Genomic DNA, 23,656 nt, shown 5'->3' with positions numbered 1-23,656 from the left:
TAATCTTCGTGATTAGATTATTAGCCTCCCCACACTTTAGGCTATGGTTTAAAGTAAAACTAATATCGGTGTAGACACACGCATGTGTTTAGATAGCGAACGGATGGGCGTAGGAAGCAGCTCCTTGCAACGTAATTATATACATGTGCGCTTGATTATTATCAGGTTTATCAAAGCACAACCGACAAACTATCTCACGCTCATGTTGACGAGAATGTAACGTAGCTCTCTCGCTATCCGTGATAAATACTTTGTCATTACCTCGTTTATATTGAGCACATCGATCATTTCGCTGCGCGAAATAAATGCGTCGAGCTATGTCCCATAAAACTTTATGCTGCAACGATTTTCTCATCCCCCGGTCTCTTTTAAAAAGAGCAAAAAGAACAATAAATAACGATCTAAATAACAAAGTTCTCGATTAATGCGCGCAACAGCATACCCCCCATGCCGTGTAGTTAAAGCAATTTGTCGAGTTAAAATACTGAGGGGAGAAAAAAATGCAACAGTTAATCGCATCGAGAGGAAATATTTTCATTACTCGGTAAAATACTGAGCGAGGAGCTACGATAGCGATAGATATTGGCACCCATCGACGGCGCTGTGAACAATCGCATTCTTCGTTTCGAGGTATCTATGGAATCGTCGGTATGCATTCGTGTGGCGGTTTTCACTATCTAATTTTGCTTCGTTCCGACGCTTTTCTCACGGACGAAGAAATGGGAAAAGCAGCTGCATTCCTCCGGAAAAAGATCTCATTCGATTACTTTCATTATTTAGAGAGCGAGAGAGAGAGAAAGTACCGTGCAATGTATCAATGCAGATGTAACTGCAGATAAAGTAAATTGCGAGCAAAGCGTCAAAAGCTTCATCAGAACCCTGCTTTTAACCACCCTGTTCTATCGCGCCAAGATGCGATCAACAGCAAGCATCCAATCGGCGATCTCCCAAGTTTCTGCGCTCGGAATCTAACTACGTTAAAAACTATTTTCATCTAGGTATCTTCCACCAAACACGAAAGCCAATCATCTTTCTTCTTCTCTAGGTGGAGAGAGAGGATTTGCTTTGGAGAAAAATTATATTATACTATAATCACATTCGTTAAAGTTTCACTTTTTTCTTCTTCTCGCAGCTCCATCTCTCATAGAATCTTAACGGGTAGATAATCTCAAAATGTGCGATACATCGTTTCGCGAACAAAAGTATGTCGATGAAATTGGACAGCGCTCTTACTCGCGACGATAAAAACGAGACGAAGCGGCTCCGCTGGGCTTTAAGACGGCACGATGCATCGTTACGTTTTATATGCAATCGTAAATAGCTGAATCTTGTAACGACAAGTATTGTACGCGTTTCGTAGGTATTTCGGTTTAAAATTTAATGAAAACCGTTACATATAGTTAAGCGCCCTCGTAAGTTTCAGAGAATGGCTCTTTAAATCTTATCCGGATTCGAGTGTACGATTATCGGGAACTGGGAAGGCTACACGGAATGGGTGGAATTGCAGAAAACGTCGTTAATCGTAGAACAAAGCTGCCATTGTCGCGCTAATCAGCAATGGCCACCTTGATCGAAAATAAATTCCACGAGTACGAGTGCGAGTCGCGGGCTGGCGCATTCGAGCTTAGCACGAACGCCACTTTTCTTTATTGCACTTTCATACGTGTACTGGATACGTCTCGAGGCGTGCCATAAAATTCAGCGACTGGGAGAGAGCTTATCCATCTAGAGAATACATGTGTAACTGTGTATAAATAAATACAAATATGCGCGCACGTACGAGTTTCAGTGACAAGTTAGCTTGGCTTCGTACAACTAATCAAATATCGACCGATTTATCGCTAGATTTGCATCGATTTATATCGATTCAAGTCGATACATTCTCGTGATATGATACATTGGAAATTATTAATTCTTTCGAATCAATACAATATATTTTAAATGTATAAAATTATATTTTAGCAAATAAAATATATATTTCTCTATAAAATCTATCATTCTCTTCTATCATTCTATAATAAATTTAATAAAGTTTATATGTTTTTCTTGTCATTGAACATTTTACATTCTTGACTTTTATGTGTCAAAAGTGAAAAAGAGCGATCTTTCATCGCGATACAATCATTTTCTCGTACATTATTCTAATTCTATTGTACACTATTATAATTCTGTCAAAAGTGAAAAAGAGCGATATTTCATCGCGATGCAATCATTTCCTCGTACGCTATTCTAATGTCTATAATGATCGAGGCCGATCAGGAATAGTTACTTCCTGAAAGAGTGTTACGAGAACTGGACTTTCGGACAATCGAATCAATTGATCGCGGGGTTTCCGTGGAAATGAAATCAGCCCTACTTTTACGTGTCCGAGAATCCCTCTCTACGTTCCATTACGCCCGAATGCTGGCAATTTTACGCAGTGAATTAAGGCCGCGGCAAACTAAATTCCATGTCGACGCAAGTAACCGGGTTTCGAAAATTTCCCGTGAGGGAAAGCGAAATGTAGCCCGACGATTCGAATAATCCCAACCGTAGTTGTTTTGTCGATTTTCGCGAATGGGAAACTACCGAGTTGTCAGCGTCGCGATTGTAGTCCTTATCGTCAATGGTAACAGGGCGTACTCTCGCGTGTCGATGATTGCACAGTTCCTAGTCACCCTACCCTGAGCACCGACGCGATATTAATACTATTATGCGAGCGAACTCTTGGATTAATCACGTTACTCGAGTGACTGCAATAATTTCATGTAAGCATCATAATATACCATTCGCTATTGACATCCATTGTCTATCGATCTAGTTAGCGGTTACGATTTCATAAGCATAATCGTTCGACAGTTTAAGGAAAATCGATTTTTTTATCATTTGACAATTTTTCAAAAAATTAACTTCGTTTTGAGAAAGATGGATGTTTTCAGTAGATCCTTTTTCCTCATAACTTTTAATCTCTTAAGAAAATTAAATTGTCCATCTATTAAATCAGTTTTATTTCAAATTTCTGATAGTAGAAAATAATCCATGAAATGTTGCAGTTTTTCTTTAACACGATGCAAATATTCAACGAGTGACGTGAGTATTATACTATATGAAATCGTCATTCATCTATTTCGTTCAGTTCTTCTTTTTACTCTTGGACCGGTAACGTTTTAAAGCGATAGTAGATGACTATCTAGATAATATGCGACCGGGAAATATGGACCAAGGGAATCAACGAAGAAGGATGATAAATCGATAATCGAGGCGTCTCGCTAGCATACGCGGGAAAAAAAGTTTGCTTTCCACGTCATTTTTTATCTTCATGAGCATCGTTTTTACACAGATTAAAAACGAGGATGAGAATTATATTCCGCAATCTACACTCTGCTGACAGGTATAATTAATGTTTGCACAAACGAAAAATTAAACTGAGATTATTTTAGGTTTTCATACTTTATATTCTTCGCCAGTATATTACACAGAAAAAAATATATCAGAGTGGACACAATGTAAATTTTCCAAATCACACTATAATATTGTACGCAATTTTTCTTCAGATATTCCGTTATAAGAGGAATTTAAATTAATTGTTAACCAAAATTTAAATTAATATTTAACAGAAAGTAGAACGCGAATCGCAAATAAAAACTCGAATAGAATAGATCGATGGCTACGAATTTCGTGCATAATTTATCACGCATCGAGTATATTCGAAACGCTAGCGAGCGAAACTCTACGTAAATTAGATTGTACTTTCACACGAGGGAATACGATCGAGTATGCGTGTCTCGCATCCGTTCGCACATCCGCGAGAAATTCCTGCGTAAAAACCCGTCCCAACCATTACACAAATGCCTATGAACCTATCGAATTTGCGGAACACCCATAATGTTTCGTCAATATTTGCAATTTTGACCGATCGATTCGCTGCTTGTGGTTCCATTGAAATATCAGCAGTCGGTGAACCGCTAACTACGGCAATATAACGAAACTTTATCTCGCGATGAAATACCGCATCAAGAATAATATGTTGTAATTTCATACATTCAATCAGATCGAATTAAAATTATTGACCTACTCCACTCGAAAAACTTCCCTTAACTAGATAGCGGTGAAATATCGACGCTAAAAAGGAAACTCTGATTTGGCTTTATGTTCAAGTAGAGACTTGCGTACTCTACAAATTTCAAATTAGCGTTTAAAGTTAGTTCTCTCATGAAAGAATGAAGCACCGGTCGAACATGGTGGAAAGTACTTTTCGTATTGAGCGCAGGGCACGTGAGAGTAAATAAAAAAAAAAAAAGATTGTTAAGTCGGTAATAAAATGAATAAGAACATCGCCACTTTTTCTCTTATCTAGCTATCTAGTAGCTATCTAAATTCTTTTCTAAATCCATTTGCAGGTGCGCCATCCAATTGAGTATAATCACAAAAATTAAGAACGTTTCACTATACCGTGAAAATTCAGAGAGCATCGAGCTGATTACGTTAAAAACCTATCAAATTTAATTATATATCTTTTAGTTGGATTCTCTTGCCTACGGATATCCAATTTTTTCCCAAATATAATATGAGATTTGAGCATTTCAATATTATCCGTAGGCGATAGGACGCTCTCTATTTTCATATAATTTTGCAATATAATCCTGCTATATATTATTATATATAGTATATGTCGTATTTATATAAACAGTTCATGTCACATATATATGTATATATACATGTGTGTGTGTGTGTGTGTGTATATATATATATTATATATATATATATGTAAATAAAATAAAATAATTATTGCAGTACAGCTTAATAAATAATTATTACTTCTACCGAGTAATTTCGTGAACCTTTAACATGCAAAATCGATTAATCCGCTCTAAAAATTTGCGCGGACAAAGCTGAGGAAATATGATTCCGCGTTTTTAGCAATTAAATTGTCTCTCATTCTCTATCCTATGCCATTTCCATCAGACTGGATTTACGTGTAAACAATATTAAACGAACAACTTTTGCGACAACTCCAAAGTGGATACGTTGTGTGAATGACGGTCCGTTTTGCTGTATCCTTACCGTCACCGCTTCTTGGTAGCTTAGCTTTAACATAGCAAATCCTACGATCGCCTGTGGCGAGGTTTAAGCTAGGCTTAAGTCTTAAGTGACAGTAATGAAACCACATGTCGGTCGATTTTGCCAAAATGGCATTTTCTTTCTTTCTCACGCCTAATTTTCGTTTACATTAGGAGCAGTTTTCAATCGTAATGCTGAATGGAAAAAAATACATAAGACGACAATGTGAATAATTTACATAGCATTAAAGTACGGTGAAAAGCTCGTTAAGCGGTAATTTCATTAGCCCCTTGGTAATGCAAGAATTAAACGCGTTGTTAAGCCAGATGCTGCAATTGAAATTTATATTTGTAATTCATCCGACGTATGTACGCGATACAAGCGGACCATACATGGAAGATTATTTCCGCGAAATGTTTCGATCGATATTAAAATAACCGGACGGCATAAAGCGATATTATGGCGTTTGAAAAACGGGTCGACTTTAGCAAATATTTTTTTCTCGCTACTGTACACTACGGCCACGCTCTCGTCCTTTAATTAATTAGCACGAAAGCAGCAGGAAGAGACAGCTGCCAAGCAGCATACGGGACAACTGATGGGTGGAATGAAGAGAAATAGAAGCGAAATGGGGGAGAAAAGAAACACGCAAGCGAATAGAGATTGCTATCGAAACATTAAACCTGAATCGGACTACATCGATGTTCAGCTTGCATTCAGTTTCGTATGCTTTTCAAAATATCCAGCTCCGAAAAATTCGCAAATGTGCTTTAACAGTGTGAATATTAATACTTACTAGCATTACCATTATCGCTAGCTACATATCTCCTACGGTAAACTGTTACTCTATGCATCTCCGATGCGGAGACTCCGCATGCGCGCGTGTTTATTTAGCTACACCGTGTGTCTGACATTACATAATTAAATGCATACAGCTTCAGGCTTGCGTACGTACGCGTTTTTCCTGTATTAATCAATGAAAAAGCCGCTCTCTCTCTTTCTCTTGCGAGGACGGATATTCACCGACATCAAAAATAATTTCGACGGTTTAAGATCAAACGCGCGTTTCCTCGAATTTACTTCCACTTGGATTGCTTTCAATCTCACCGGCTATGAAAACCGAGATTTTATAACGCGATCTACTCGCCACGAAAATACGCTCTATATCTTAGACAAAGCGTGCGAGAATTAATTATACAAAAGGGAAGAAGAACAAGGCACAAGACTGAAATAATGATTGTAAATACTTAAAAGATATGAAAGAACGTATTTTTTGTGAACAGCTAAGAGAATGCTACATTTTGAATATTTATAAAAACACTGGTAATAAAAACTATGTAAAAAATTACCGTCAATTTAATTTTGTTATATCCTTTTCTACGTACATAAATTTGCATGCTCCACCATTTAATCAAGAATAAAGAAAAATGTTTTTGAATGTATATTAAATAAATCTCTAAGAGAATTAAGTGATACATATCAAATATATAAAATGAGATGCGATCACATTTTCAAATTATTTCAAATTATAATAACGGACAATAGTTTAGAAGTAAGAAATAATGAGGGAATTTCGAATCAGCGAGAAGATAGAATAAGAGATATATGCCATATGTGGTCAGGGAAACTCGGCACTGGCTTCGATCTGCGCGAATATATTGTATGAGGATGGTCGGGTCTAATGAACGAATGGTTTCCAGGTAAAAGAAAACAGGAATAAATAAAAAAGCTCGTCGTCGCTTTTGCGGTCAGTTACTTGCCACCCACTACGATTTCCTCTCGGTTGATTTTGTTCAACTAGCAATGAAGTTAAAATCTGATGATGCACTAAGCTCACCATCCCATACTTGAAATAAATTATTTAAATAAAATATTTTTTCATTAATTATATTTATCAAACTGAATTTAAAAGCTTTACAAGAAATTGTCACATCCTAATTATTATAATTTATAGTTAATAATTTATAGTTCCGCCACTACAGCTTAATGTTTTATTCATCAGAAAACATTATTTTATCCTAATTATAATTCTTTCATTCTATGGTAACATTTTATTCAAAAAAATAGTCAAAAATACAGGAATTTATCTTTTTCAGATATTTAACAATAGCGTAGGAGTAGCGTATAGGAATGCAGGAACATCATTGTGGAGAAAAAATATAGAGTAAAAATGCTCATTTAGTCCAAATTTAATAGGAAGGAGGAAATATTTAGATACTGATCAATTGTATTAATATAAATGATTGAAAAAGGGAGAAGAACAGAAGCAAAGGTAATAAATGAATTTAATTTGCGGTATGAAAGATAATCATTCTGATATAAAAGAACATATGTATGTGTGTGTATACGTGTCACGCATTTCGATAATGAATGTTCATGATGCTTATCTCTTCTTTCATATACTGCTGTGAATGGGGTTACCGAGTCGCATGATCGATTATCGGCTGTTGGTTTACTACCCTCCTGAGATCTCTCACCCTTTTGACACAATATACGCGGGGACTACCAGATGCTCCCTCGTACGATCGGGAATTCATGATTCATGGTCAATTTAAAAGGATAAGAGGATGTTACAGTTGAATACAAATCCACGATTCAAACTAATTTGAAAATTGTTCGTAAATTTCAAGTTTTCATTTGCTTCTTCCTTTTTCCCCCAAGGATTAGAGAAATTATTTGTAAATATAAAAATCAATTAAAGAAAGATATCATAATTTAAAAAAGAAAATTACAATTCATAATCTTTTAAAACATTACAATTCGTTATCTTTCTGTTGAATAATGCATTGTTAAATTATAATATGAGAAGAGCCGCTGAGAGAAAGTTAACACGCGTGAATTATTACATTAAAAAGGCAGAGAAAAAAAACGTTATGGGCACCTCTTGACGCTATCGACGATGTGAAAAGAAACGAATACGTATCTGCATAAAAACAGGTGGAAGTCAAACGTAAATCCAATTACGGGATAATCGCATTGCCTCGAGATTCGCACTCGGGCATTCGGGCGAACTATCGAGTGATTAAAAATAATACCCGACAACGCGCGCGCGGTCGGAAATTCGCTCACGTGTACACGAAGGTAAATCCATCCATAAGCCACTCCACGTGAACTCGTAATTTTTTTTTCTTTTGCTTTTTCCGTCTATCACTGTGTTACCATGTCATTTTAATCCGTCGTAAATAGCTAACTTTTTCATGTTACGAACTTATCGCGAAATATTTGAGCGTATAATTAAGCGTATAATTAAGCGTAAAATAAAATTAAAAATCCTTCTAGAATTATATACATTTTTCACTCACACCTTTTCGCCCATTTGTAAATTTCTTACTGATCTAATCTAATAGAATGGTAGGCTTTAATGCGTAATACAGTATTATATACAATAAAAAAACGAATTATTAATTTATGAATTAACCTAAGTATGTATATGGGTTAAACTTACTTAATTTTTTCAATAATTGCAAAAATTTCTATATTTGTTATATATAAGTTACCAATATATTCAAAAACGTTTTTTAAATTATTACTCCATTTTATCATAAATTATTACGGAATAATAAATTTTTTATCGATGTGGGGAGAAATTTTCTATTATAGTAATAGCGAATAAATGTTTCGATTGTAGAAAACTGTTGGCTGACATTTCAACAAACGGAAACTGGAAGTCGATCAACAACCAGAAAGGAATATTACCTACTATGTACCAGTCGGTAACAGAGAGAGTGATACAGAAATTTCAGGAGTAAATTTACAACGCCCGATATAGACGCACTACTCTCTCTGTCGTCGGTACAAGACTTACCTTCGTTTGTAAGTTACCAGGAAAGGTGTTAAGTTGTGATACAGTCGGTAAAAACATATTACAGTTCCCTACTATTGTCTAATAAAGCTTTGAAGTACGTATATTTTAATATTTGTGATGTGTTTAAAAAGATATAAAAATATTAAATTTTAAATGAGATTTAGTTGTTTTAAAAGAGCTTGACTGTAAAACATAACAGGTAGTAAACAAATGTTAACATAGTTAATTATAATATAATCTCTAAACCGAAAGTAGCAAAATAAATTATGTGTAATAAAATGTAGAAAAATTAATATTACTTTGCTTATTCTATAATTATCTACAAAAAAGTATTTATATTTTTTCCCGATTATAAGTTATTCAATAAAGAACTTTTTATCAAATCTGTAGCTTCATATCAAAGAAAATCGATAAAAGATTAAAGTATTTTACAAAAGATTGAATTATGTTTGTGTTTTTGTAGTTTCTGTTAATGGAAATTAATGCTGAAGTTAATGCTCTTCACCCGAGCATATTTATTAAAAAAACATTCTTCATCATTAGATATTAATGTATGTACATTTTTGTCTGTAAATTAATATGTTTGTTGAGCAAATCTGAACTGAAATCAGAATACATTGCAAACAAACTTTATTGAATAAATTTCTCCATGATATCCTGTATAAGATAATAGAGCATTAAAAATTTATCTCATATTATCCTAACTAACGAATTGTACTGCTCGAGAATCGAAAAATATAAAATATACCATGGCATAAATAAAATTGGGATAAATGATTACATATAAGATGGATAGATCATAAAATAACATGTATACATACTTATTATTAATAATGTACTAATTTATTAAAAAGCCTTATAATAAAAGTATAAATACTGAATTTCTTTTAAATAAAATTTTGTTAAAGTAATAATAAAGCAAAAATAAAGTAGTTTCTTAAATCCATAACTATATACGAGAAAATTCTACTCTTAGGCAAACTTATATTATTGTATTAGCAAATTAAAAAAATAGTTTATAATGAAAGTATTTCTTATGATAATGACGGAAATATATACATGTTAGATCAAAAATATAAAACTGAATTAATGTTTATGTAAGCCTCCCAAAAAGCGAAAAAACTAAATAAAAAACAACAGATAATTATTCAGCTATGAAATGACCTCACATATAAACATTGTAATTAGTATTTTCTTTGATAAGAATTTTATTATCTCTAATTTAATTAAACATGTTAATCAGACATGTGATTTATACTCTTAAAAGTTAAATTTAATTATAACAGCCGAACATAAAACAAATAAACAACGAGTGTTTTCTCAGTAATATAAACAAATATAATCATAATATAAATGTATTAAATATAAACAAGAGAAAGAGAGTATACTGTATACAAAAGTAGAGAGTTACTGTATATAAAATATTTATGATACTTATTCATCTTGTTATAAATATTGGTTTTTACAGACATAACGTATGTATGTGTACGATAATTATAAAATTCCAAAAATGTATCTCAATTGCGCGATATACGTGTATACAATAATTTATAATCCAAAAGGAGCAATAGAGATATCAGAATTTATTTTCTGTATACATGTGTGGTCATTGTGGTCAGCAAGAAATATAATGCAAAATAGAAATAAACAACATAATAAACATACGTGTATCGGTCGTTACTGCTTGGATACTTCAAACATCCCTCCGCGGGATGCCTCTGTCGGTACGCACCTGTATGTCGCTTTTCAGACTCTCACAGGAATGTGGTTAGGTCCGCCCTGAAAGCAAACATTACAGAGACACATATTAATTTCAGCGGAAAAATCAATACATTCCTACGTAGTTATTACATTTATCGTTAGCCATATTGTTACATTTAAAAATACCGACGATCGCGCTTATGCTCCATCACAGCGTGACAATCGAGTTGACAGTTCGCGACGCAATTTTTCTCCGCGGACGACGACGAAGACGAGGACACGCGCGTCCAAAATCGTTTATCTCGTCGTGATAACGATAAAATAAGATAATGCTCGAACGGGTTCGGGCAACATTCAATCTCGCGCTCACGACATTCGACGGCTTCGACATTCTAGCCAACTATCGCAAATCACAATACGCGAAACGCTCGTAGACGAACGGGTTACTATGGCGACGCTCGTTTATCTACCGGCGCGTCAATGACCGCACATGCGAACGTCGTTGACGTAGCGGAGAATCGGTAAACAATCTCGATTGTTTACTAGCGTTGCGTCGTCGTGCCTAGACACGCTCGCGCGACGTTCAACGATGACAGCGAAATCGCGGGGCAGAACTTTTCCGGAGCAACGATTCCGATAACGCGATCTAATGGCAGATACTTGAATATCGAAAAACGAAAAGAGTGGAAAATTGACTTTGCGAAACTTTGCGAAATACAGAGAGGTTATATGCGCACACTGACAGGATTCGACGACACATGCGACGCACTTCGCTTCGTTGCCCGGATACGCTCGGGCGATCGCCGCTCCGAAATCACATGCCGACTGGTGGAATCGATCCTCGCGGCCGCGAGGACTGATAAACAAATCGACTGGCTGATAACGCGAAACGACAAAGCAAGTAGCCGAGAGTTACTGCGCGAAGAATGACGTGAGACACTCACCGCGTTTTACGGCGATCTTTCCGGCACCTCACCACGCCGCAGTTACATCATAATACACATGTACACGTACACTATCTATTTCCTAGACACTGATGTTAAAAAACTCGTGTAAAATGTATAAAAAAGGCAATTAGGAAGCTGCCAAGAGAATTGCCATAGCGATGCCAATACTAGGCGGCCATATTGTGCTACGTCGCGCCTTCCGCTATCTGGTGGACGTTTAGGAAACCTTCGACGAAAGGAGCAACTCCATTTGATCTGTTGTATCGACCGCAAACTAATATTCGAATTAAAAATTTCTTTTCGTTTTAGTACTCTAGATTTATTATTTGGTTTCCTGACAAATAAGAAATCCGATATACAAATAAAATTTAATTAAATCAGAGTTAATAAATGTCGGTACAATAGATTGTCATCTTCTCATCGAGAGAGTTTTTCAGAACAGATATTTTTAGAAAGTAAAATGAAAATTTAATCGAGTTATTATTTCGTTTAATTATCTTTAATTCCGAATTAATTGACTCGGATTGTTAAGATAAATTCATAATTTAAATGATTTTATTTAAAAGTTACTCCATATTCGCAGAGATGGTCAGAGATGGCTCCACGAATATAACTGTCAAATGTATAATCCGCTTATAGCTATTTCAACCCATCGCTTGGTGCGTTTTTATTTTACGCAAATGCACGCGTGCGATGCTTGTGCTAAAAGTTACAAACTAAATAAAACAGCAATTTTTGCGTGATAAAAACTTTTGCAAAAAAATATAGTCATCTCTCCTGATTTTAAACATATCGTACATATAAAGCACTGCGAAGACAGCAACGAGTATATTGTAAAACAAACGATTACCTTTGTTATATTTTCGACAGAATCATTATTTTGTTAATTACTTTATAGAATAAATAGATAGAGGAGCTATGAATATAAGCTAGAGGAGCTGTATCTTTTTATATTTTTAAATCTGGATAATTCCCCTGCTTTCATAAAATCAGGATATTTTTACAGAGATTTTTGCTGATGATGATGAAAACGTTTGGTCAATTTTTACGCTAAGCAGAGAGAGCTTTTCAAAAAATAGAATTCACGTTTAAAGCTGATGCGCTCGTAAAATGTTCCATTTAATGTTGAGAGAATAATTGGGAAAATCGCGCGGGAAGATGTCTAGCTCTGTGACACGCGTGCAACAAATTGTCGCGTGCAACAAATTGTAAGCATCCACGAAGGGTGTGTTCCACGCTGAGAACTTTGCGTTCGTTACAAGAGGAGGAGGCTGCAAGGAGCGAGGATACCATCGCGTTAAGAGTCGTTACGCGAGTTAGGATATCCGCCGCCATACGAACGCGAGTAACTCCTTTAACGAACTCCCAAACGAAGTTCGGCTTCTTACTTCTCCGATTTCAGAGTTACGAGCTCATCTAATTAATATCAAGGATTCCTCGCTCGGAAGATACTTGAAACACGTGCCTTCGCTTTCAACGGCGAGTGTCATCCTTTTTTTCTCCCCCTCTCTCCTTCCCTCGTCGTTCGTTTCTTCACAATTAGAGGATAGTCGAAAGTTTCCGGCCGTTAGAGAAAACTGGTCGAAAGGAATTACTAATTGCTTACTTTCCAACTTGAATTTAAAACTGTATCAAGTTGGCTCGTTTTCGGTTATCCGGTTACACTCATCGTTAACGGAGCGCGAGCGAGCGATGAAAATTTACCTTCGACGCGATATCACGTAATTGACGTGACTTTCCACCGCAGAGGCAGATACAGGCGAAATATAATTTTATTGCGCGGGCGTGTCTAATAACTTATGTTCGCGTTAAACTCAAGCCCCCGAAAACTTTACGCCGGAGATATATTTTCGTTCATCGTCGTAGACGTTATAATAGGAGGAGATTGAGGTTGCGAAGGTGGAGTTTCAAACTCGCATAAATGTGTGCAGCGCAGCGCGGGTCTCCTTCCATGTTTCTGATTACTTCGCAAACTTTGTGCTAGTCGGAACGATGCAACGGAAGCTTTTAGACACTTGTTTCTCGTGCGTTACGCAATCTCTATAAGCCAGCTTTTTTCAGGATACGCAATGGCAAAGAAACCGACCGGCAGCAAAATGGATGCAGGATATAGCGCACCCACAAAGGATATTCTCGTTTAACGTCGAGAGAGAAAGGGAGAGAAAGGAGAGAGAAAAATATACAAGTGAGAAAAAAAATTATCAAATTTAAAAAATACGAAATTTTAATTTTTTATAATAAATGAAATTTAATAACATGAGAGAAAGATAGTGCACATATCGTCAAACACGTCGATCTGTTTTTTCCATACGTATAGTATAGCTCGCGCGAAGACCACAATTGCAGTCAGCGACCGCATCGCTCGCGTGCATTCGGAATGCAGGTCGGTGCAATTGCGCGGCTCATGTTGCGTGTTCCGTCCCGTCCAATGTATCGCCCGAACAATATAGCACGTCAGCTTTTGTCCGCGCTGTCTGTTTCATTCGCCGTTAATAAAATACCTTTCGAAGGTATTGCGTCCTAGGAGGAGGAACGTCTCCTTCGCTATTCGTTGCTCGCGAAACATTATTCGCAAAGAAAGACACGAAGACACTCGTACGTTCAACAAGCAGCAAATATCCGACATTTGCATCGCATCGAATGAAAGCGGAAATGTTATGCGACGACTTGAGATGTGTTATGTCAAAGCTGATTACAATATTCGAGGAAAGCTCCATATAACGGATAAGAGTGAGATTGGACGAAAACCAATTTGCCACCTTACTTAACATAAGTGTTAAAAAATTGAGTAATGAAATAAATAAGCGTTATGTATTTTCTGTATTGTTTGTACATTGTAAGTATTGGAGAGCACAATACAAGCGTCAGACAATAATAAACGATCGGATAATTTTTTATCAAAGAGTGAAAAGGGCAGCATTGACATTCTTGTAGGAAATTCTCGTAGGAGAAGAATGAAACACGTGGAACAAGTATCACGTGCAATTTCCCACGCATTTTTTCCTCTTTTCCAATATATTTTTAAAAGACTTTATAATGTATTAATAAAATATTTATATAATACACCTGTACGTTAGATTGATGTATTTTGCAATTATAATGAACGCAAAATAATTAATAATTATATAATTATTAAATAATAAGTATGTTACATAATAATTGTAATAAAATATTCAAATATATACACGCGTTTTTTGGATCAATATTAATATTAATTTTCAAAGTTAATGAACGTGCCAATTTCGAATATTTATAGTCGACTATCGACTTTAATAGTTCGGTGTTCGATTATTCGGCCTCCTTCAAACTTGCCTTGCACTGTGATAATATTACGAGTTTCACCGAACGAAACTGATTTCCCACGGGATAAATCCTAAGTAAAGCTGCCAGTCTTACTGAAAATTCGGCGTCAATTTATCGTAAAGGTTTAAATTGCGATTTCAAACGATACATATTCGATTCTTCGCTTTTAACTGGCCTCATTTGATGGACCTTAATATTTATTACACCGATTTCCTCCTTTTCTTCTAATCGTTTTTTCTCTTCTTTGTACAATATTCCTAGTTTATGTAAAAATCTTGTTTTATTGGCATGTTATTTTCAAATTGATCATCAATAAAGAATAAAAAATAGTATGAGAAGAAAAATAAAATTGTAAAAAAATGATTTTACATATAATGTGCATATCGAATTATTGTAGTAATTTATCACGTGATATCACGGAAATACATACACTTTAATGCTTGAAAATATAAAGTACGAATATTCAGAGGCAAATAAATCGCGATATGCCATCAATGTTACGAATCCTATAGAACATACGATACAATGTGCGTTACGTGTTCAAAATTTTGAACTAGAATTCTCGGTATTGATCGTAAATCGTCGCACTGGCGTGTTTCAATTCCCATTACCAAAAGGGACAAAATGTGCGTGTGTGACCCCTTGAACAAATGTTACATCGCACCCCAAGTAAGATCGGTTTCATTGAAGGGTTGGCTTGAATTGGAGGAGGCTGGAGTTAAGGAACGATGCCAGGTCTAAATATGTCGCGTCTCTAGAAGGACAGTGCAACAAAGCAAAATAGAACGTATCCGTAATGATAATGCTAAATCGACAAACTTAATATTGTATCATATAATTTTCCTATAGACCATCGTCAAAACGAATAAGACATATTTTATAGAAATTTATTTAAAAATACAAATTCTTAACTTGCAAAAAAAAGTTTCCTTCGATATTTGGATATTATTAGTCATATTTTTATCCGTCACTTATTCGTTTAAATTCAAGAGGATATTGTAATATATTCTTGGATATCTAAGCTATATATGCGATTGAGTCAAGATTTGCGGGAACTATACTCGCGAGACGTTTAGGATTCGACGCGGGCTTGGATATGTGAGGAATTACGAAGCTCGCAACTGTTTGAGAATTCATGGCACTGTCTCGCACCGGTAAAGTATCCAGATCACTCGATCGCCAACAGCGAATTCCTAAGAATTCCTTATATCGTTGAAATAACTGGTGTACGTGCCCGAGAGACGGAAGCGACTTCAATTTCTGTCGCCGAGGAGTAAAATCCGGCGCTACGAGAACTGGGAGAGAAAAAATTTGCACGCCGCAGAAAGCAGCGGTTTGACCAACGTCGCCGGCCTTGCTATGCCAGACAGATAGTCGATATTTTCCGCAGAACATATTTAAGCATGACATTTAATGGTAACTTTGAATACGTTACACGAGTGACCTTTCTCCGAGCCGCAAACGCCTATATGCACATTTGATTTTCTGCACAGGATGCACGGTTGCGCGTGTTATCGAGTCAGCTTCCACGCTATTTACGAAAGGTCAGCCGAGGGGTCGGGTCCTCGGTCCTAGGGGGTGAATACGTGAGGGCTCGACCGGAGGTATTGTCGAATTCACGGGTGCACTGTCCTCACCGTCTCGTTTAGTTAGGATATCCAGAGATATTAGTCGACGCGGAAGCCACAAATAACGACGATATTTAACGCGCGGTTGATAAAATGGGTAGGAAAATACAGCCGGCTAACCACCTTTAATCGAGGTTGTACCATCCGACCGCACAGCCCAAGCAGATATATCGGGTGGCGTTCTCTTTGTTTTCACGCATCGGGGATACTCCCCACGTGCGATCACGCTCGAGGGCCCTCTTTCTCTCTTTCTCTTTTCTCTTTTCTCTTTTCTTGCACTGTTTACATAAGCTCGTTTCGCCAGTTTCATCCGGTTTCACAGCGAGCACAGCGAAGGAATGAAGCAATAGCTTCCACGTATAGATACACATATATGGTAAGCTGCTCGCTATCTCATCGTTTACTTCATCGAACAATGATATCTTTTCATGGGTAAATGGCATGTTTTGCGTCTACTGCCTACATTCTGCAAATTTTTTGCCGTGCGTTACTAATGAGAAAAAATGCGTGCTCAAAGGCGTGGCTGACGTTCCTCCATTTATGTAAAAGCCACTAAACATTGCGCTCGACATAACGATCATTTCGTAAGATATACGATAATGTGACATAATCATAGAGACTTTATGAGGTAAAAAAAACGTTATTTCTCGCAGCGGGCAGTCCCTTTATATCCATATCGACGGTTGTTATTAGAACGGACGATTGGTCGGTGATATGCTTTCATTCTCTGAAAGTAGACAGCGACAGATCGATGATCAACGCAGGTGTTAGACACACACGTGACGTCGCACGACACGTATAACGTGAATAAATCGACGTTAGATGAGTCTGAATACATACTTGCTACGGTTTCCCATGTATCGATTTTCTATCTTCTTTCTTACTCTTTCTTTCTTACCAAGATGCGTTCGCCTTTAAACGTATTGACCGATATTCTTACATTGTATATGTAGGAGATATATTTATATATATCTTATAAATAAAAAAAACTATGTCTATATACGAGTATGTAATATAAAATATATTCTTCGAAATTAAAAGAGATTGTGACGTCAGATATTTCAGATTTAACCGTTTTACAATATTTTTTTAAAAAGTCTGCCACACAATTCGCAAATTAAGGATAACAGATTTGACAAAAAAAATATAAAAAGATATGAATCATTTTGCTCCTTAACAATTTTTAAAAGGTTTTATTGATAAAAAGTTATGTATAGAAAGACCATTGTTTCAGAATTAAATATGTCTCGAAAAATTGATTGAATATATGTATATATATGTGATTCTAACTTTAAAAAATCATATTTTTAGAATTATGAAAAATATTTCTATTTATCTTTTTTATATTTTTTAACAAACAAGTGTCTCGCCTTATTTTCAATCCATGTTATTCTATTATGACAATTTTTATTTTGCAGTTTTATCATATTAATCACTACATCACTACACAGTTATTCTTGCGCTTGTGAACAAAACTGTTTCGATATGCACGAAATAGCTGTCCAAATAATTTGTCGTGAGCTCACGGGAGGAATAAAGGAAATAGAAGCACAGAGATCGCCCTGTTCGTAGTACAGCATACTCTGTACAGCATTCATTTACTGAATCAATATTTTAGCAGGTTGATTAGTCAATATGATAACACGCTTCACAAATCGAAATTTCGCTGCTTTATCCATTTGTTTGTATGTGTGTTATAATATAAAAAAAACAGGAAAAAATCTTTTAAAGAGATAATAATGAGATATAAAGAATATATATATTTTTGTTATTTAAGTTACAGTAAATGTTAAAATATTTGAAACGACATCTATATCGCGTTTTATGCACGTTTTTCGGTATCTTTAGAAATGAGTTAAATATTCAGCTTCTCAGACTCGTCCTCGTACATGTGCATTCTCTTTGCGAAATGGATTATTGGCTAGCTGCTCTTCAAAATTGCTCGTTTCAATTTTGCCTTTATGCAAAACGAGAAATGATTATCGGCACGAAATCCCTATGCGCGAGAATCAACATAAAAGAATATCGGATATGCCGTTGCAGATTACATTTAGTCGTGATTTCTGCGTTTCATAACGGTGGATAATTACATCACCGACTGTCAATAATTGGGCGGTGACCCGTGCGCGAGATGTAAAGTAATGACTCCAGTATTGCCTGTATTGCCGCGCGATATCCATATGTCAAATTGTGATGTCCCCTTCTGTACGCGCGTACACGTACAGCATAAATCGTATGTTTATTGTAGATCTATTTGTCTGCGAGTTAGGTGCAATGAACTGCTGATAACTGAGAGTTATTAACGCGCGCGATTCAACGAATATACGCTTCGGATAAATTTAATCGGCGTAGCTTATCGGTTAGTGAATATCATCGAGTGGCACGCACGTAATGTTAATGAATCACATGTGAAAAGATGAAAATGAAAAAGAAATTGAAGAAAAAATCTATCGAGAACACATATATATTTCAAGCTTCAAATAATTTACTATACGTTTATACGAGGTTTAAAAACAATTGATATACTTTGCAGATGTAATAATAAATGTTTGATTTTCTGACGATTATTAAATATATATTATTCCTTTTTTAACAAACTTAATTAAAGCGCTAATGCGCATTTTCGTATTTTGCCGTTACTACGGATAGTTGTATACGTCTATGCGCGATTATTGCGGATTAATCTCGGAAAAATTTCATTATCGCGTTATTCCGCACTTGGTCGAAAATTGTGAAATACATTACACCGATTACCGCGCTACACACCTCGTAATCGCATTAATGATTCGCGGTGCATTCACGCTAACGATCGCCGCTTCGTATCGATGCTCGTAGCGAGAGACGGGGAGAGGCATGAGAAGATGAGAGCGAAAGGAACAAAGCAACGGTCGTGTGTGTAGTCGCAATTAATGCCGAGTGCTCGCCCACGGGAAATACAGAACACGTGCGTGCTAGACTTTTCGAAAATTATCGCGATGGTACGGCGCGAAGCGGCTGGTTCGATTCGCGCCGTTTACAACCGCTGGTTAAAATTAGCCTTGCAACAAGTTATATTGGTACATGCCATTTATCCGCAAACCCGCTACCCACGAAATTTCGAATTCCGATTGGAAGCGGCGCATCACGCGCCTGAAATTGTAATGTTCGTGATAGTCCGCGTATAACGCTACATACCATAATAATTCCATCTCTCATATAGATTTCCCGACTCGGCTAATTATTATTTCCCCGTGGGCCGAAATATTGTACCGATGAACTCGCCCTTTTGCAAATTTCAATTTCGATATTTGCATTCGGAAGGGAGAAATAAAAATATATATGTATCGACGAAAATAATATGTACATACGTGTATATTGTGCGTACCCCGTGTGTACGTCAATGGAAAATTTCAAAAATAGATACCCTGCCGGATCATGGCTAATATCATAAACATATATCGTTATTAATAATTTATCGCGATATAACTAGCGTACAAAAAATATAACTCTATGTACGTTGCTTGTATTGTTTTTCAAGAATTATCCTGCAAAACGAACGTTTTCCCTGCCTTTCTCTCGCTCTCTCGCATTTTACAAAAGCGGATCGAACTCTCTGCACGGTCGATTACGTGTGGCGTATCGATGTTACACGCCGTGTACTTCGATAATAAATAATAACGATCTGGGAAATTGTAGCGAGAGGCCGGCTATACGATGGGACGAAAAAATACGAGATACCGGGCTCTCGTTGGAAAGCACGCCGACCTTCTCTCTCATCCCTTTTTTTTTGCAGTATTTTCCCCACACCGGCTGCGCTATTTATTCGCGTTGCACGCGGCACTACCGATTTGCATCAATTTGGAAAGTGATCGAATAATTATTTTAGCAACAGCAACGCCGGTGTTGCCCGCGACACTGACGGCGTGTGCAATAGCAGCAGTAACGACGGACTGGTTTAATCAGCCTTCCATTGTAATGTTGACAACTATAACGGAAATGCTGAATAGAAGATTAGACTCGAACTAATGGGTTCTATAGAGGGGATTTAGCTCGAAATAGGAAATGGGTGATTCTAGTCGAGCGAGCGATCTAAGGCTAAATACATTTGAATTTCACGTTTGATTATAACGTTAAACATCGCTGTTTCGCGCAACGTATCCGAATTCGGCGATGTTTATTCCAAAAAGCTAAAAAATATTCGCATCTATAAATATTCTTATAAATATCTGTGTGCTAAATGCACAAGTTTTCACAGCAACTTCATTTAATGATGCAATTAACGTCATATTTATCGATGCCAAATACTGTTCAAAAGTAGATTCATTGGTTTTAGGAAAATAATTGCTACTTGCGGACTAAGGTGAAATATTTTAGTACTTTTAATGGCAAACTCCAATTTGCTTTTTACTTCTTATCTTTATTTAGATGTTAATTGTAGTGCTTATACATGTATAGCCAACAGTTTGAAATTCAATGTTTACAACGACTCTTTACGAGCAGCTCTTTAATTGTAAAAAGTATTTCACGATTGTCTTTATTATTCACGAAAGATTGGCAGAGCGTCATACGATTAAGACGGTATGACATAACTTATGAACAAAATATAGCAACAGCAAATTTTCCGATAGACAAATATTTGTCGATGGTGTAAGTAATAATACCTGACAGTGAAAAGTAAACGTTTGCCCAGGAGAAAAGAGGGCGTCGTTGATACGGTAAACAACGACGTACAATATATTATTACTTGCCATGGTAGTATTCGAGGTACAACGATAACACTTGATATTCATAAAACCAACCAGCGAGCTAGAGCACACTTGCCGCCGTGGTCCTAACACGGAAGCGCTGAGGCAAGCTTTCACTTCTGTATAACTCAATAACGCTTATGTAAGGTGTGCGAGGCTTTTCGTTTTATTTTATCTGGTTCCGAGCGCGACGACCATCGGAAAAGCGCCTAAGAAGCGAAAAGTTAAAATTTGCAATTTATCGAATAAATTAATAGTAATCAGGCGTCCGGTCTTAAAAAAAGGAAAAGGTAATTTAAATATCGATAATTACGCTATTAACCTTAATAATATTAATTTGCTTGAATAATATTAATTTGCTTGAAATAACATTAGACATTTTTTAACGGTATATCCCAAAGCTATCGATTGCAATATTTTTTTCTGCAATGTTTCAATAATTTGCATTTATAATTCGTCTAACTTTTACTATAATATGTTGCACGAGTATATTTTTATTGCTTTATTTTTTTCTACATTTATATTGTGTTAAATGCAACGCAAATGTTAACTTGAATAAATTTAATCTGAAACAATGTTTTACTTTAATCCACTGCTTATAACGCTAACGCTCCAATACGGCGGAACGATTTTACGCGACATTATGTGGCTTTATGTTAATTTTAATTAATAATTCGGCGCCACGGTATATTTATTGGCGCGCAAAATGCGATTTGAGATAATAACATGGTAACGTCATAAGGAAATAAAATATAATAAATTTCAGTAGAATATTTCGGAGTAGTTACACCAACATTTCTCCCTTACGTCGTTTAGAAATCGATCGTTTGTTCGTTGATAATCAGCTTTATTGAATAAAAATGATTTTAAAAATATAACGTGCTATTACACTGACTAGGATTATAGAAATCTTATTGACCGTAAAAGTATTTTTACTGCGACATTTCAAGCTAGGTTCAGCGATCTTTTTCTGTCTTCGGTAGCTGCGCGCGTCACAGAAATCGCTTTTCAAATCGTTGTTTACGTAACCGTAAAAAGACAGTCGCGGATCGACAAAGGAATGCAACGATACGGAACGAAGAAAGCAACTATCGCGGAAAAGTACGATTACGAAAGGTGAAGAACCGATAGAGAGGATTATCATAGATATTAAAGTTGGAAAATATTTTGAACTTTGTAGCGCTAAATTTGTTATCTCCCGCAAGTACTAGCTTCGAGCAGTTGGCTCGTTAATTGCGGGTTCTTTAATAAATAATGTGATTTATTGAGCAAAGAAAAAGAGTTCCGATATACATAAAGTTACAACTAGAGCGTTATCGCAATTTCAATTATTAAAGTTAAAAAATTAAAACGTTAAAACGTTTTTGCATATTAGAAATAGTTCCTTTCAACAGTGACGTAGGAAATGAATGTTTTATATATAATTGCATTTTTCATTGAAGAAATTACACATACGGATGGATCTTGTTAAAATGAAAATATCAATCGGATGAACCGTTTATTTTCGAAGCGTTTATTCAAAAAAATATAAATTTCTTGCTAAAATCGGATGCACTACTTTACATTTATATCAAGAGTTTACGTTCTAAAATTATATTCATATTAAAAGCAACCTTGTTATAAAACAAATTGAAATGAAAATAAAAATTAAATATAAAGAGCTATCTTTACTCTTGAAGTCGTTTAAGAAAAAATATATAAAAATAAATTTTCCTCATTTTTAAATCTTTCTTTAGTATCTTCAGCATGATATAAAATAGCTACTTTAAATTATTCATCCATACTTATACCTATAAAATTCGCATATATTATTATTTTACGGCAATTGTCTCGTTAGAAAATCTTTTAATTATATTCGTACTCTTCTATCCTTGAATAAAAATCGTGTGAAAGAGTGGTACCTAAGAAAAATCACAGAAGAAAAATTCAACTAACTTTTATACAGAAAATACTTTAATAACTTTATGACAAAATCATTGAAGTTTTATGATTGTGTCTCAACGATCCGTCCCTCTTCTTAAATCAAATTTATAGAAAGATAATAGATTTTCGAGCAGAATATTTTTCAATGGACTTTCGCAAAAGATTCTTAACCGCGCGATTGAATTCCGTCCAGTATGCTTGAAGATTGACCGCCACTGACAGCAAATTAGCACAGTCTCCATTATTTAAATTCAGACATAAAGAAGGGATCAGGACTAAGTCGCACTCCGAGATATTGGCTGCCAAAGCTTGCCAAGCGAGAGCTTTCCCAGTGCCCTTATGAAGGTAGAAAAAAAAAGATGGAGTGGAAGAGAAGAAAAGAAAGGGAGATAAACGAGGCACACGATAGGCAGGGAAAAAGAGACCGACGCGCGCGCGAGACCAGCGAAAAATCTACCTAATAAAATTCCAGCAATACCGGCATAAAAGCAGCACATTCGGCTCTTATATACTGTGCTCGATACAGTGCTCTTCGTCGGCAAAGCGAGTTGCGAAAGAATATTCAGAAGAGTAAAGTACGTATCA

At 35.9% G+C, this 23,656-nt stretch overlaps 1 protein-coding gene across 8 annotated transcripts in view; it reads right to left on the bottom strand.

The window, feature by feature from the left end:
* LOC105258293 (tyrosine-protein phosphatase Lar) overlaps nucleotides 1-23,656 on the bottom strand; it is a 369,476-nt gene that overhangs the window by 248,744 nt on the left and 97,076 nt on the right. For 7 of the 8 annotated variants that reach the window (XM_011269465.3, XM_011269470.3, XM_011269471.3 and 4 more), the window contains exon 3: nucleotides 10,511-10,624. The gene's annotated coding sequence lies outside the window, so the exon portion shown is untranslated. The remainder of the gene's footprint in view (nucleotides 1-10,510; nucleotides 10,625-23,656) is intronic. The other variant, XM_025408046.1, reaches the window with a different exon arrangement.

The sequence above is a fragment of the Camponotus floridanus genome, unplaced genomic scaffold (assembly GCF_003227725.1).
Source record: "Camponotus floridanus strain SB8 unplaced genomic scaffold, Cflo_v7.5 scaffold2, whole genome shotgun sequence".
Lineage (NCBI taxonomy): Eukaryota > Metazoa > Arthropoda > Insecta > Hymenoptera > Formicidae > Camponotus > Camponotus floridanus.
The sequence above is the reverse complement of the archived record's forward strand: the minus strand, read 5'-3'. Positions and strand labels throughout refer to the sequence as shown.